This window comes from Manis javanica, chromosome 9 (genome assembly GCF_040802235.1).
Source record: "Manis javanica isolate MJ-LG chromosome 9, MJ_LKY, whole genome shotgun sequence".
Lineage (NCBI taxonomy): Eukaryota > Metazoa > Chordata > Mammalia > Pholidota > Manidae > Manis > Manis javanica.
This window is the reverse complement of record NC_133164.1, coordinates 13534262-13550083: the sequence shown is the minus strand read 5'-3', so window position 1 is coordinate 13550083 and position 15822 is coordinate 13534262. Positions and strand designations below refer to the sequence as shown.

At 41.5% G+C, this 15822-nt stretch overlaps 1 protein-coding gene and 1 long non-coding RNA gene across 4 annotated transcripts in view; one reads left to right on the top strand and one right to left on the bottom strand.

Annotated features, from left to right (window-relative positions):
- Positions 1-15822, top strand: part of CLDN10 (claudin 10) — a 99859-nt gene that overhangs the window by 11663 nt on the left and 72374 nt on the right. The gene's annotated exons all lie outside the window — the stretch shown is intronic.
- The window catches only part of LOC118973617 (uncharacterized), a 56044-nt gene that overhangs the window by 32021 nt on the left and 8201 nt on the right, over positions 1-15822 (bottom strand). Inside the window, exon 6 of one of the 3 annotated variants that reach the window (XR_012121001.1) lies at positions 6302-6417. The exons of 1 other annotated variant lie outside the window; for it this stretch is intronic. This is a non-coding gene — a long non-coding RNA (uncharacterized lncRNA). Of the gene's footprint in view, positions 1-6301; positions 6418-6484; positions 8548-15822 lie in introns of those variants that run through there. One more of the 3 variants, XR_012121000.1, reaches the window with a different exon arrangement.

The following is a 15822-nucleotide window of genomic DNA, read 5'->3' as shown; positions in this document are numbered from 1 at the left end:
GACTCTATGGCTTAGGGTCACTATAATCATGCTCCTTTTGTCGGTGAGGAGTTTAGAGAAGTTGTCTCTGGCTCAATTTCATGGCTAAGGTGGTGGCCGTGGCAGGATTCAAACGCCGGGCTGTGTGACTTGGGAACCCAAACACTTTCTTGCCTGGCCATCAAGGACGCCCCCTGCCTAATTCCCAGCAAAAGGAATGGCCAGCCCAGTCCTGACTTCCTTTCTAGTCCCCCCGCTTCCATCAGGCTGGACTTCCTCTGCTTGGACAGCCCGTGCCTCTGCTTAAGCTTTATCCCCATCTCTCTTCCTTTAACCTTTGCCTTAAATACCATCTCCTGAGCAAAGCCTTCCATGTCTTCTAACCATTGTCTCCATCCGTCCCCAATGGACATGGTGCTTTTCTTACTGCGTTTTGTTTCTCTGGCTTGCATTGTGGTTACTTGTGTGCTTGTCCGTTCCCACTGCCTGACTGCAAGCCCCAGGAGGACAGAGATTGAACAGTTTTTCTCCACCCCTTGTCTAGAAGAGCACCCTGCATAACATTTATGCTCTAGAGGTGTATGCTGAATTAGTGAGTGTTTTTGTTGAGTTGAACGAATGGGAGCAAGGACAGGACCACAGGGCCTGGTTCGCCATCCGTGGTGCCGTCATCATGTCTGTCTGTCTGGTTACGAGGCCCATGTTTCTTCTTCTTGTCCAGAACAGCGTGGTTGCTAAGGATTCTAGTAAACGTATTAAAAGAGAAAGTGTCTAATGCTGCATTTCTTCCACTTAGGGAATCATGCTGGTTCCCAATAAGAGCTTCTTTCTTTACTAAGAGCTCTAGCACCATCTTACTAATTATCTAGTCTAGAATTTATCTGGGGTTTGCCGCCAAGTTTAGCAATGGGAATTTCTGAAATACACCCTTTTGAAATTCGAGACATTTTCTCGGCACCTATTTCCTTCTCCCTGGTCTTGTTTTCCTTCATTCTTAGATCACATCTGATCCCTTCATTCTCATTCAGATGTTAACATTAGAAAAACAAAATCTCAGCCACCATTCCCAATGTTCCCTTCAGGCTGGAGAAAACAGCCTGCATTTGAAAGCTGCAGCAGAGAAATCAGAATGGGATAAAAACGGCTCTGATTATTCTGATTCTTTGAACAGACTCCCTGTCTGAGGACTTTCTATCCTCTAAGTGGTTCCGGGCTGAGTCCTTCTCTTGGTAATTAATGACTCTGAGATATAGATGTGGCTGTTGGGCTTGTCCATAAGTCACCCAGCCATGCATGACCACAGTCAGCAGAAAACAGGACCTCGCCAGCCGTGCATCTGGCTTCTGAAGACTGGCTGGATGGGCTCGGCCATCTCTGCGAGGGTTCAAGTTTCTGCTTGTTCGGAGCAACTCAGTGAAAAGTGCAAGGTAAACATAAAGTGCCATTCACAGAGGCCGACTAAATAGCAAGTCACAACTTTCCCGAGATAGCCGGGTACCATGGGGTTATCTATATTACAAAACATGTCAGAGGATAATTGCTTTGGAAATCGTTGTTCTTCCATGTGTCTGACTATGTGTCACCTCGAATGGTTGAGTGAGGAGTGGAAATCTTTTTCTAACAGTAAGTTATTTCCTTCCTGGATTTTGTTTTCCTGTTCGGATTTTCTCTTAGTGACCCCATTCCCTGACCACACCGTCCCCCACAACTTAACTGCACTTCCTTTTCTTCTTAAAATGTTCATGATTATCTCTTATTATTAACTTAATTGACAGGTCTTCTTTTCCTATGCATAAATCTTGATTCTTCCCTTAATCAGCAGGCAATTTGTTATAACTTCTTAAACTCTTCTATGTCTCGTATTTCATATTTTGTTTTTCCTGTATGTAAGTCTTGCCCTATCCTACACCAGCCTGTGCGAACAAATGCTATCATCTTTACATTTATGCCTGAGCTCAGGGGGGATCCAGGCAGATTCTCCAGATGTTTGCAGGGACCCCGCCCTAGGTACCTCTGAGCTTCCCTGGCAATGCTGCCCATCATCTCCTCGTCTCCTACCTACTCTTCTCCTTGGGGGAAAACTCAGGCTCTTCTCAAGAAGGCCATGGTTTGGCACTGGTACCACCACCACCACCATCACCACTCTATCCTCAAACTCCATCAGCCTCTCCTCCAAATGAGCATGACACAAGAGTAAAAACCATGTCTTCTATGCAAACATGGCTGCTAAAAAAGGACGCCTGTATATTTTTCCCAACCACACTGCTGTGCATAAGCTCTTTCCACCTAGAATTCCACTGCTATGTTTCCTTCCTTGGTCATATTCCATGTCTGCTGGCCTCTGACATCCCTGAATCCACCCTGTATGTCTCTTGCCCTCCCTCCCCATGTTACTGCAGAGTGACTTCTTCCAAGGGTCCTAGGATAGGTAACAATTTTAATTCACCTACAGGCAGGTGTTTGCCACAGAATATACCCACAGCCTGGAGCCAAGTCAGGATACAGCTGGTGCCACACTGGGCTAGGACCCGGCATCCTCTCTGCCAGTTTAAAGAAGGCTCATGCTGAGAACCCACCATGGCTCCAGGCACCACTCCCTCTCTCCCCACCCTTTCATGGGCTTGATTGCAGGGTGGGAAGGAAAATGTTGTCCTTTCTACACTCTGGCTTTTCTTAGACAGTCACTGGAGATGGCGGTAAAAGGGGTGGTGTGTGAGCACGGGAGGATGCGGAGGGTGTGGGGAATGCATCAGGTCCTAGTTCCTTCCAGAAACCTTGACATGACTGAAAAGTTGTGAATCTGAGTATTTTGAGAGCAAAGGTGCTATCCAAATCAATATGCAGCATGTGATTTTTAAATGCAAAAGGATATTTGAGGGCCGGTGTGGAGCTTAATTCATCTCCTCTTCACAACAAAGTTTGAATTTCAAGCCTGCAAGTCCAGTGAAAAACTGAAGTCCTTTTACAGAAATCCCTGGCTAATTGATTTTACTGCTAGTGGGACTTCCCTGTTCTCGGTGTGCTCTGTACCCCCAGGCCCTGGAGCCACAGAAGGAGATGGCTATCCCCATTTTCAGGGGCTCTGATGACTCCTGGGATCTTCCGGTCTCTAGACAGCTTTTTGTGGTTCCCAGGAAATAGACCTCCGTGACAGCCTCAGGCCAGCAGTGGCCTCATTACTAATAGAGCCACTTCCCTTCTTCCCGCTGGGGCCAATTGGACAAGCAAAGCCAAGGGGCTCCAAGAAATGTTTCCCTGATTTCTTCTGCCTCTACTGGGCCTCATGACGCCTGTGATAGCTATCCCCATTTCAAACGGAGTCTGCTGTCCTCCCCCGGCACACCCCCCCTGCAACTCTCTTATGGCATTTATAACGTGCTTTCCACCCTGCTTTTGGTTTGGATAGTGGTGTGTTCCCCAAAAGTGTGTATATATGGATATAAAGATAAAGCTATGTATACATATACACATTTGCATATGTTGACATAAATACACATAAGTTTATGATAAATATCACTGAAATAAATACATAGCACCATTTAGAAATAAATATAATTTGTAAATAAGAGGTACAATATTCTTTATCATAAATTTCAAGTAGCCGATTGATTCTCATAGACTGTTTTTCTTGATTTTTGCTGAATTTTTGTGCCCATGGCCAACCAGTGGTTGTAATTGATGGACAAGTGTAATTCTGAGGTGATTATTGGCTGATACACAGCAAGTCATGTGAAAACAGAGCAATGAAGAAACATGTTGGCATATCACTAGGGAGTCAGTGACGTGAGAAACCACTTTGCTGTGCTGGATAGTAACCTTGAACATTGGAGGAATATTTCCTCAATTTTTTTTGTGCTATTCAAAATGTAATAGCTACAGACATGATACACTTTTTAAAGCTTAATCTGTATTACTAACATTTGATCCATCATTTTCTTAAATCTAGAAAATAAAAACAATGAACTAGTTCCTGGTTTGTAGCATTTGCTGATTTCTGGGGTGTTAATTTGCCAATTTACTTTCCATGGCAATTTCGAGCTACTAATATGATGTCGTTGAATACAGAGTCAGGAAGATACTGTGTAGTAGCACACATCTATGATTCAGCAAGTGATAAGTTTTGAATATTGATTACCTTTGTGTTTAAAATAATGTGTTTAATTGTAAGTCCACATACTTTTTTTTTTGTAATGACTGGGTTTAAGAACTGGCATGCAAAATTCCTGAAAACTGTAGCAATTGGCTCTCAAGAGCTGGTATGAGCCAGGGCAAGTCAGCCTCAGCACACACTGGTTACAGATGATGAATGTACTCTTATTTCCCCTGCTAGACCACAGGTCTAGGAGGACACGCTCTGACCTCTAATTGCCTTTGTTTTCCCCTGCAGCATTTTACCCATATCAGATACGATGTGGCAATGAGGAAGGGCAAGAGCAAACGTTTCCTCCTTTGGATCCACCTCATAGATTATAGGGCTTTTTCTATCACTCCAACTTCACACTACTTTGTGTTTCACTCTCACCAGTACACGTGTTTCATTTCTCCAGTTACATATTAGCTTCTTATAACTTGGAACTCAGTCTTCCCCATGGACTTCCCGGGAGTAAAAGCATATAATCAGACCTCCCCATTCCTTGATCTTTTCTATAATGGATGTTTACCTTTGTCCTGTCACAATTACCTCTGTTACTATTGTTTCCTCTAATTCCCCCCATCCAGAAACCCTACTTGGGGTTTCATATTTGGGATGTGTCAGTCCCCTTCTATTTTTACCTTTTCTCAGAATCCTCTCCTAGAACTGAGACTGCATGCTCTTTGAGAGTTCGTGCCTTATCCCTTTCATCTTAATAATTCCAATAAGTAGCAGAGCACCAGGAAAACCGGGCAGATGCAGTACAAGATAGTGGAAGGATGGATGCATGCATGCACGGATGCATGGGGGGGTGGATACACTACAGGGAAGTCAGGGATCATGAGTCACTGATGAAGCGAGGAAATTCTCCTTCTTTGGTCTTCAGTTGGTCTTTAGGACCCAACATTTCTTTCATCCAGTGCAGGAAAAATATTCGTTGGTTCATGCATTCTACCACCCCTCCTCTGTACTATTCATTGTTCTAGGCACTGGAGACACAGCAGAAAACAAGGCAAACAGTCCCTGCCCTCATGGAGTTTGGTTTTAGCAGGAGCAAGAGGAAATGAGGCAGGGTTCCCTGGGCGGAATGTTTGTGTCCCTCTCTCAAACCCATACATTGAAATCTTAATCCCCAATGTGATGGTATTAGGAGAGGTGATTTTGAGAGGTGATTAAGTCATGAGGGCTCTGCCTTCATGAACAGAATTAGTACCCTTATGAAAGAGAACCCTTTGCTCTCCACCACATGAGGATTCAATGAGAAGTCTGCAACCTGGAAGATAGGGCCCACCAAGCCTGACCATCCTGGCACCCTGATCTCAGACTTCCAACCTCCAGAACTGTGAGAAATAAATCTCTGTTGTTTATAAGCCACCCACTTTGCGGTACTTTGTGACCCCAGCTTGAACTGACTAAGACATGGGGGGCACCAGGGAACAGCCCTCAAATGCCGTATGTATGTAACAATCATCCTTTCCCTATATGAACGTTCTTCAGCCTCGGCTACCTTAACCTTCCTCATAACACGCTGCCATAGAATTCCTGTCGCTTTCCATACTTTGGTTTATTGAATCTCGACGCACTATAGTTCAACAAACAAGGAATGAAGTTGGGGCAGAGATGGAGTAAATGGAAACTTTCTCAATGTGTTTTGGGACTATAGGAACATTTGGTCCTGCTTGTCAATTAGTTTTGGCTAAAGATAATTCTAAAGCTACGTGGGCTCATAGCAATGCTCAAAAAAAAATGTACACCTGATAGACTGTACTAAGATCATTTCCTACAGCCCCTAATGAAAAAAAAAGTATTTTTAAATTCATTTCCTGTAGCCTACTGGCTAAGGGCCATAGGATTCAACCCAGGGGTGCAATGTGATTTTGCTAGCCTTTTCCCGCACAGAATGTGCAACATCTTCTTAAAGTGGTAAGGAAATTGTTCATGGTTATTCTTTGCGGAGTTTTTGATTGTATTAAAACACCAGTGTAAATTGAATTTAAACTGTCTTATGGCAAATTTCTTTATAAAAAATAAAGCAAATTCTAAACTCCTAGAGAACAGAAACAGTAGCTTCTGTTTCTCTCTCTGTTGCATGGAACTTACCTAGCTCACTGCATGGCAAAAATAAAGGGTTCTGTAAGTTTATTTGTTAGATGAATGAATTTATTTATTCATGAATTCATGAATGGACTTACTTATTCGCTCATTACTTTTCTTCCTTTTCTTGCATTTTATCTGCCATTTTCTTTATTCTTTGGACTCAGTGATACTTTTCATATCATTTTCAATAAGAGAGCTGAATAATTGACCTGAGTTGAAAAGAGAAATGGAAACAGACAGAAAATCTGTAGCAAATTGGATCAAAAATCTCCCAGTAAGTTGCAAATTAATCCAGTGAAATGTTCCGGATGTTTTGGATGAAAGAATTCTATCCCAGACAGGTCACACTCTCTTACTAACCTTGGGGCTGACTGAAGGAAGATTCCAGTAATCCAAAACATCCTGCAATTTTAATTTAATTATGAAACAACATGTTGCACAAATTAAGTTAGACTTCAAGATGACTTAGCAGAGAGTCTCTGGTTTGATAAGGCAAACAGATGCCGTCTAACACAATAAAAATGACTACGTCAGGCTGAACAGTCAGAGACAGGTACAGACAAGCTGAAAGAGGCATTTATTTAACATGGTAGGAGCAATAAAATTGTGTGTCATTTGGGGCTAAACTTTAATTTCACATTCTTTAAATATAAAACCGCATTTGCTACCTGAATGCCAAGTAGATTATCCAGTTATTTTTACCCTCTTTATTTACTTTCCAAAACCGCAACTTATTTTCAGGTTCTGCCAGCATTCTTTCTTATTTTATACATCTGTCTGCTTGTTATCCCTATGAATCTCCCAACCCCTTTTCAACCCCTACACCCCTATCCTGCCCCACCTTGCTCAAAGGAAGTCCAAGATGCAAAGTAAAGCTTCTGTTCAAGAATATTTGAATATCCGTCCATCCATTCAATCAAAAAATATCTACTATGCATCTTCTGTGGGTCGGCATTTTGCCTGGTTTGTGGGTGCAGATCAAAGAAAATCAAATTATTGTTTCTATTCTTCAAGAGAGATTTAAGCTTGAAGGCAAGATTGAAGCAGAAGGGGGAACAGGGGGAACCTGACTCCACAAAACCACCTCCTTTTCCAGCCCTTCTCGTGTTGTCATGGTCCCACAGCTGCTCCTCTGCTGTCCAGCAGCTTTTTATTGTATCCATCTCATGTCCACCTCTCTTGTGTCGCTTACACATTTGCTACTTCTTGAGGAGGAGTTTATCTTAAACCTGGAATATGATGGCACATCTGATTCATAGTCACCTCCATGTCTCTGGAGATTACTTGAGTTTCCAGCATAAATTGGTATGCAAAAAATATTTGTGGAGTTAAATTAAATCCTTACCATTTCACAAACTTATAAAATCTGGTTCCGATGCAACAACCATCTTGTACCTTTCAGAGATTGTTTTGGATGCAAATGGACCCTCTTCCGTTTTTTTCTGAACTCTCTCTAAGTAACTCAGGCAAGACCAAAACAAAGGTGTCTGGGGCTCTGTGCTCTGCACATTGCTGATAACGGAGGGAGTCTTGGTCACCTGGGTGACCTTGCACCTGGTGAACCACATTCCGATGTAGGGGGATTTCCTTCTGCTACCACTGTTGGTTCCCTTCTCTAATTTCATACATACTCTAGCTTCAGATACTTGGCAGCAAGAAACTTCCCAGGCTCCTCCCAGTTACTGGATATTTTTTGACCCTCAGGTTCCTTAGGAATGTCACTAGCCTGGAATTTGAATGGTTTGGAAATAAGGAACCCTGTCAAACAGAAAGGTAACCCAAATGTGTAGTTGTGGTCTCTGACCCTTTTCCCTCCTTATGACCACATGGGAAACCAAAACCCCCAAAACTGAACCAGCTGGGGAAGTAGGGGTATCCACGGAGGTCTCTCTCATCTCTTACGGGTCTGGTAAAAATGGGCTGATGTATGAATTAGCCACTGTCAGAAAAATCATTGTGTAATAACCAACCAACAGATCCTCTTGGTCAATAACATTAAACATTATTTCTGGTATCTGTAAACTTTAGCCAATCTAGGCTGGGCTCAGCTGGGTGGCTCTACTGATCTCAGCTGATAATTTCACTCATGTGTCTAGGGGTGGGATGGCGGCTGGCTGATTTTAGGTGGGTTGCGTAAGGGGGCTTGGCTTTGCTCTACCTGCCCTCCTCCTAGGAGCAGTAGGCTAGCCTGGGCGCATCTTTTTCTTGGCAAAAGCAGAGCACACAAGTGGCTTTTGTAAGCTTCTTCTTGCATCATGTCTTCTGACATCCTACTGTCCAAAGCAAGTCATATGGCTGAACTCAGAGTCGGGAGATGGAGAGATTTTTGACGAAAGGAACTGTAAAGTCAAGTAGCAAAGAAGCCATCAATGCAAAATACCACAGTTGGAAGGACATTTACGCAGTGACCTCCGTTTGTCTCTTCTCTCCTTTCTTAATGTTTTGCATTTCTGCTCTTTTCAAGTAATAGTGTGACCCTGAGTGAAGTAATTCAGCTAAAATACTCCAGAACCTCTGTTCGCCACCATTTCACAAGTCTGATTTCTGCCCCTCACACTGAATTGTGAAGTAGAGGGAAGGACACTTCTCAAGGTCTTTATATTTGCAAAAAAACCCACTTATATTTTTTCTTTCATCATTGGTCCCCATTCACACTCATCTCCAAATTATTTGGCTTTTATGGTCAAATACCCAGAATTCTGCCTTAGTGTTCTTTCTTCCCCCTCACACTGTGCCTTGGTATCGTCAGCCTATTTGCCTGACTTATTACTGCCTCATGAAGCCCAGAGTTCCCTTGGAGGTCTGAATTATTCTAAGAAAAAAAAATTGATATTAAACAACTACAGCTTCTTAAACCAAATTCCTGAAGACAATGCTGCTTTTTAAATCAAAGCCAACCATTCCTACCACATGCAAATGCTTTAACTCTGCCCTTCTATGAGATACACAACAGCAGAAAATGCTCTTTATAAAACACTTTACATGCAGTATTTAATCTCTTAATTTAATTAAGGTCTTTCTTCAAGTCCTTGTAAAATGGTTATGAGCTTCCCAATATTTTCATGCAGTGCACAATATATAGAGAAGACATTTACTGATGTCCAGGATTTCATGTAACTGGGGAAAGGAGTTAGGGAGAGGGATGGAGATGAGAGGGGGAGATGTGAATAAAATGATTAAAACTGAAGGGGAAGTTGTGAAAGATGTTGGAAGAGTAGGAGAGGTTATGGGGTACCTTTTAGTGGAATGCCAGGTGATGGCAATGACTCAGGATGGGGTTACCCCACAGAGGTGAGCACCTTTGCCTCTCATGAGGCTACTTTATAATTCAGTCAGAGTTAATTTGCAGAGAATGATAGTACTACAAGTGATTCCTGTACACAGCAGTGCAATGATCCCCACTCCCGATAATATAAAAGAATTTTATCAGGTAGGACCATAAAAACCAGTCATTATAGCTTACTGATTCCATCATGAATTGATAATAATAATAAATAACTCTTAGATGAATGACATCCACTTAATATTTGCTTGAGAGTCATTTTATTTTTTTGAAAATTACCCTTTAATACTACATTGCTGAGTTGCTTTTGGATTATAATCCCTGAAGTCACTTCCACTGGTTTTGTTCATTCAGCCTATAAACACCATGCTTGATTTCCTTTACTCATTCTCTAAGTATTTTTCAGAAGTAAATAACTTCCATAAAGGCAAGGGCTTTGGTACCAAAGGAAACCAAGAGGCCCAGCGCGACTCTGAACCACTCAGAAGATGGAAGAGAGGAAAAGGAAATCAGGGCCTGGTGACTGCTTGGCCAGGAGAGAGCTTTTAGGCCAGAACACACGGAAGCGTTTGAGGCAGTAGGCGTTCAGAAAAGAAGACAAAAAACACCAAACGGTGGTCAAGTACCTCCTTATTCCAAATCGCATCTGAGTTTTAGCGAGCAAAAAAGGAAGAATTTGTGAAGGAGGCGGAAGCAATCAGAAATGGGAAAAAGATACGCAACTGTAAAGATTCTGTGAGGCCACAATTCAGAGCTGTTAGCAGTTCAGTTCCTGCAGGTACTTATCTGACTGGAAGGAAAAAAACTATGAGTTCAGATACAAAAGAAAATAACCTAGTTTTTGCATGGCTCCTGTATCAGAGACTGTAAGAAGCTTGCCAGGGAAGGAGGCCTTCACAACCTTCTCTGGCAGGTTGGCGCTCCCAAAAGGTTGGAATGTAAATGTTTTTAGACCAGGTAACCCTCTGAGCATAGGGCCACTTCTCTCTACAGCAGCCCTTGGGGCCTCCCCCAGGTGCTTTGCCACAGGGACATTTGAGTTTGCACTCTTGACAGTAATTTTATCTTTCAGCAGTTTTTGAAACCATTTATGCAGATTTAACAGTATGACATTATTTATGGCAATTAGCCAGGACGGAAGTAAGTTCAAATTCTGCCCCTCTATAAACAAAATCCTTTGGCAGTGACCCAAAATATAGGCTCAGGACTTGCAAAACCCTGCAAAACCCTCTTTTTTGGCAATCCCCAGCCAGTGACATCTTCCCTTTGTGCCATTTATGTGTTTACATTAAATGCACAACAGCTGCTGTTATCTGAATTCTGTCTTATTCTGTGACCAACCTTTTCTTCAGGTTTCAAGGCTATTCAATCAACAGATCAAGTCCCTAAACAAGAATATGAAGTGCTAGTCCAACATCATCTATCTAAGTGGCAAATATAATAGTACCGAGAGAGACCCATGATTTACAGTCTTGGACACTGTACACGATAATAAATGCTTCCACGGCCCAGGCACCATGCAAAATGCTTCTTTGGTATTATCTTTTAAAATTTTCATCTTATAGTGTTGGAATTTCAGAGATGAAAGACACTAAAACAAAACAATTTTGAGACTTAAGTTTAAATAACTTGCCTACAATCACACAGCTAGTGTTAAGTCCAAGTCTAAAACACTTGTCCTAAACCTCCAAGCCATTTCCAAGGCCTTAATTAAGGTATTCCAAAAATAGTGACCACCTAGCCGGTGAATAATTATGCCTGCAGCAAAAAAGGAATACACACACATCCCACTTTTTAGGAGTTCACACTCTACGTTCCTCTTAGCCCTTGGAAAAGTCCTTCATGCTGTTCATGATAAAGGCAGATTCAAGAAGACTGTTTCCAATAGATTCAAGAAAACTTATTTTTCCGACTAGCAGCCCCTGAGATCCATCTATGTTCTAGCCCTACCTTGGGCCTTTCCTCACTATTGTTTGTCATCACCTATGTTTAGAGACCTTCTAGAATAAGTGTTCCTAAGGTGGGGCAAGAAGGGAGAGGGGGTGTGGTCCATGAACTTGGATTTTATCAAATGCTTTTTCTGCATCTACTGAGATGGTTATGTGATCTTTGTCTTTCATTCTGTTGACATGATGGGTTATATTAGTTGATTTTTCTGATGGTAAATCATCCTTACATCCCTGAGATAAATCCCATTTGGTCATGGTATATAATTATTTCTCTTCGTATTATTTCACTATTTTTCTATTGTGGTTAAACATATATCACATAAAATTTGCCACATTTTAGTGTATAATCTTTTTATGTGTTGCTGGATTTGATTTGCTAGTATTTTATTGAAAATTTTTATGTCCACTGAACATGGATATCAGTCTGTAGTTTTTTTGTGTGATTTCTGTCTGGTTTTGTTACCAGGGTAATACTAGCCTCATAAAATGGGTCAGGAATGGGTCTTCTGTTTTTTGGAAGAGTTTGTCTGCCATGTAGGGTGGTGCTTGACTGTGGGGGCTTGATTCTCAAAGTAGGGGGTACCTGCATTTTATCCCAAGGTGATGAGGACCCGTTAGAGCTTATACTATAGAAGGTACATTTCAATAATTTAAAAACTCACTACAAGTAAGTAAATAAGACTTGAAATAAATAGAAGATCTCAGGAGATACAGGAGGAGAGCTAAAACCACACAGTTCAGGAGACAAATGAAAATATATTTGCATAGACAAAAAAAGGAATAGGTTTTGATCGGTGCCTTAAAAATATAAGCCCAATGTACATAGAAGTATTGGAAAAAAGCGCTTACTTGTAAAAATCTTTATTATGGAAATAATAAACAAAAGTAGAGAAAATCGTGTTCGGACCCCCGCCACGTTCCACTGTTATCAGCACATGACTGCCTCTGTTTCCCCGGCACCCTCTCCACTCCTTGCCTTCACTCCCATCCCTGCTGAATTATTTTGAAGCAAGGTGTCAGATATAAAAAGTATTTTATCCTAAATATTTCAGGCTATATGTGAAAAAGAATAAGGACTTTTAAAAGCCTAGCCACGTAAATATCATTTTGCCTCCCCCACATTTACAGTATTCCCCCAACACCATCGAATATCCAGAACACAAATGTGTGTTCCGAACATCCCGATTTTCTCCTAATTCTTTTTCTGTTGGTTTGTTCAAATCAAGATCCAAAAGAGTCTCCTATATCGCATTTGGTTAATATAGCTCTCGAAGCTCTGTTAATGTATAGATTCCCTGTCCCTCTTTCTTATTTTATTTGTCGAAAAACAATAATTTCTACAGATGTATAGAACGTGCCATACTCTGTTTCTTGCTGATTATATCCCTGTGGGGAGGTATTTCCTGTAAGCCAGAAGTTAGATTTAAAGGCGTACTTGATCAGATTCAGGGGGGGCGTTTTTGCGTTGTTTTATTTTGTTTTGTCTTGTTTGACGAGTACACTTAGGGTGGTGTGGGGACTCTCACTGTATCACACCAGGAGGTTCGTGAAGCCTGCCTATCTCTTTTGCTATCTGAAGAATTCCTGGTGGGCTCAGGTGACACTGCCTGGTCCATTCATTATAAAATTCCCTCTCAGTGTTTCACCTGACCCTTTGACAGCCAAGGAAAACTATTTGCCTTGATCCACCATTTCACTAGAGGTTGCCAAATAGCCATATGCCAGTCCTAGGAACCCTCGGTATTTATTACCCCAAACTTTCTGAAAGATTGTAAAAGTTTTTTCCTCTATAGCCACTCACCTCCTTATTTTTACTCTCACTCCTGAATTATTCTAAATTATATATTCTACATATATACAAATCATATATTCTGAATTATATCTAAAAGAATAAGAGGAATTTTACCTCATAAACTTAGGTTGCCCTTCAAAAACAGCTTGAGTTCAGTTCTGCAGGAGGAGGAATTGAGCAATTAATTTGCCTCTCTTTTTATTTCTTGGTTTCCAGAACAATGAGTTGGATTCCTAGCTTCCTTCAAAGGTGTGTGTGTGTGTGGTGTGTGTGTGTGTGTGCGTGTGTGTGTGTGTGTGTGTGGTGTGTGTGTGTGTGCTGTTATATACTCAACACATATATGTAACATATTCAGTGTGTTTCAATCCTTCCTCGTTATGATTCCTGTTGGCGCTGAAATTGTGTAATCTCTGGCCTATGGGCTCTTTAGCCGGGCTCCTGAGCCTGTTGGGTGTGACCCGGTGGTCCTGCTAGCTTCCTTGCTTGCTATCATGACAAGATGCTCCAGGCTCATCCCTGACCTTGAATCAACCATTTCTCTAAAGAGCTCTTTTGGCGGGAAATGGTCGTGAGAAAGCACCTCTGGTTTTGAAGGGTGCTCATGCTATGGGTGAGTCAATACATCTAGTCCTTCACAACAGAGCTAGAAAGTATTTTTTTTAACAGAAAATACATATGTAGTCTTACTAATATTTCTAATTCAAACTTAGAATACAGGGTTTTGATTTAACCTTTTTGATTCGACATTTATATCTCTTTTTTTCTTGCACTGACAATCTTGGTCTCTAATGAAAAAATATACTTAATTTCCTTTGTTTTAAATATATTATTGTTTCATAACAATTGTACTTTGCTCTTATAAAATATAGTATCAGGGGAAAAAATCATGCTAAAAAGGAATTACTGAAAACCACTTGAAATTTCTTTGCAATTTTTGGGTGGTTCCTTTTATTCTGTTTTCCTTGGCATTTACCCCACTAGGACTGTACAGTCCGATTACTGTGGTTTAAAAATAGAAGCATTTTAAAAGTCCAGATTCAGCTGACACCCGGGGAATTTTAGCCAGCTTTGAAGGTAGGAATGATATACCCTGAAGAGGTTATATCTGAATGTTGTAACCCACTATTTATTAACTCGGGTTTCTGCTAATTCAGGGAAGGATATGTACATAGTTATATTTACAATACTTGCTTTAACTTAACTGTCTATATTTAGGAGTTAGACCCTTGCTAATGATCAATTACCCAACTGGCTGAGTTAATTTCACTTATGAGGCTTCTTTAGTCTTTAGGAGGAAAGTGCAAAGTTCTAAAGCCATACAAGGATAGAGGGCTACTGAACCTTACAGGTCATCTGGTTTAATCACCTCTGTTTGCATGGCAGGAAGCAGAGATCCAGCAGAGCCTAGTAATTTGCCTAATGTCACACAGCTATTTAGTAGCAGGGGCAGAACTGGAAACCATCTTCCTTGGAAGGAAGCTGTCATCTTCCTTCCATGACACAGTGTCCTGCTCCCTTGCCTTCCTTCTGTGACTGCTGAAGGGTACTGTCATTTTTGCAATGACCAAAGGAGGCTTGGTCTACAAGTTTAATCTCAAGACCCAACATACTCAATAAATGTTTATAAGAATTTGCTCAGCCATTAGGTAAGTATTTAGTAATTGGCTCTGAGCATGTGGCAAGACAGCCTTTGCTGTCTACTTTTTTTTTTAAGTTGTCCATTGAAGAGAACATGTATCTGGGACAATATAAAGGCTAGCGACTCTATTTCAAATATTTAAGACAATTTTTTCACAATCTTTTATCAAAAAGCAACACTCCATTACTTTAAAATAATTTCTGCTGTCCCAGTTTTAAATGTTGTCTGTGTTTATCTAATTCAATAAACCATGACCGCGTCCAAGTCTCTAGGCTAATGGGGATTTTCCAACAGTTAGAATTCTTCAAATATGGACCAGGCTGCCTTCTAAATGGGTGAAGTGGGGAACTGAAGCCTATGCGTTATTCTCAAAAATCCACAGAGGAAATCCCTGCAGAGGTTAAAGGATGGGACCCTGTGATATCCAATGGCCTTTCCAGCCCTGAGTTGGATGAGAGATTTGTATCCTCTGATTTGTGTGATGTTCCAATGAAAGCCCTGGTTTGGGGTAGAGGGTAGCAACCATTTACACAAAGGCACACAACCTGTGTTTCCCTCCATGCTCAGTTTCTATTTACAGCCTTGCCCACAGAGACTCAACGTATCAGAGAATAAGCCAGAGGCCCTCAGGAAACCCTACACCTGCTTTCATCCTAGGGACTCCTCTTTATAAGCGCAAGAACAGGCTTTGTGGGAGTCACAGCAACGGTCTGTTGGCCCTGCACTCCCTGAACTGCCTGATTCTTTTCTTCTTTCTGTCTTCTGAGAACCCCACCCCCTACCTGAGGTTTAACAGTGGCTAAGTTCTTAGTTCACAGGTGAAAGAGAAGCAAATGGACACATTTGGGACTTGGAAAGTTATTCACTGAAAGCCTATGTGCCCACAAAGTCATCCAGCAAATACTTGAGCCCCTAATGTGACAGGCTCTGACAAAGGTTCTGGGGGTACAA